This window comes from Galeopterus variegatus, unplaced genomic scaffold (genome assembly GCF_000696425.1).
Source record: "Galeopterus variegatus unplaced genomic scaffold, G_variegatus-3.0.2 Scaffold2263, whole genome shotgun sequence".
NCBI classification, from domain to species: Eukaryota; Metazoa; Chordata; class Mammalia; order Dermoptera; family Cynocephalidae; genus Galeopterus; species Galeopterus variegatus.
In genome coordinates, this window is record NW_007728374.1 from 10,679 (window position 1) to 11,064 (window position 386).

Consider the following 386-nt stretch of genomic DNA (forward strand, 5'->3'; position numbering starts at 1 on the left):
ACCATGATATTATGAAACTTGTTAAATGTTACCAATTCAATTAATAGAAAAAATATTTCAGTTATTTTTCTTTTTATTTTTTGATTATGAGAGAAGTTGAACATTTTATGTTTATTGAGCATTTATTTTTCCTAATCTATGCCCTGTCTATTTAGGTAGTTTAAAAAGAATAAATACTTAGTATAAGCAGAGAATTGTGCCAAGCTGTTAAAATTCTTTGTTATCTGATCAAAGCCAAATTTGAAGTTTAGTTAGCATAGCTAAGGCCATAAGCTAGGTAAAGTAAAAGAATTCTGGACACAGGGCTTATGCTTGTGCCAGAATTTATTATGTCTCCTTAATTAAAATAATATTAAGTCCCATGTCAGCAAAGATTTATCTACCAG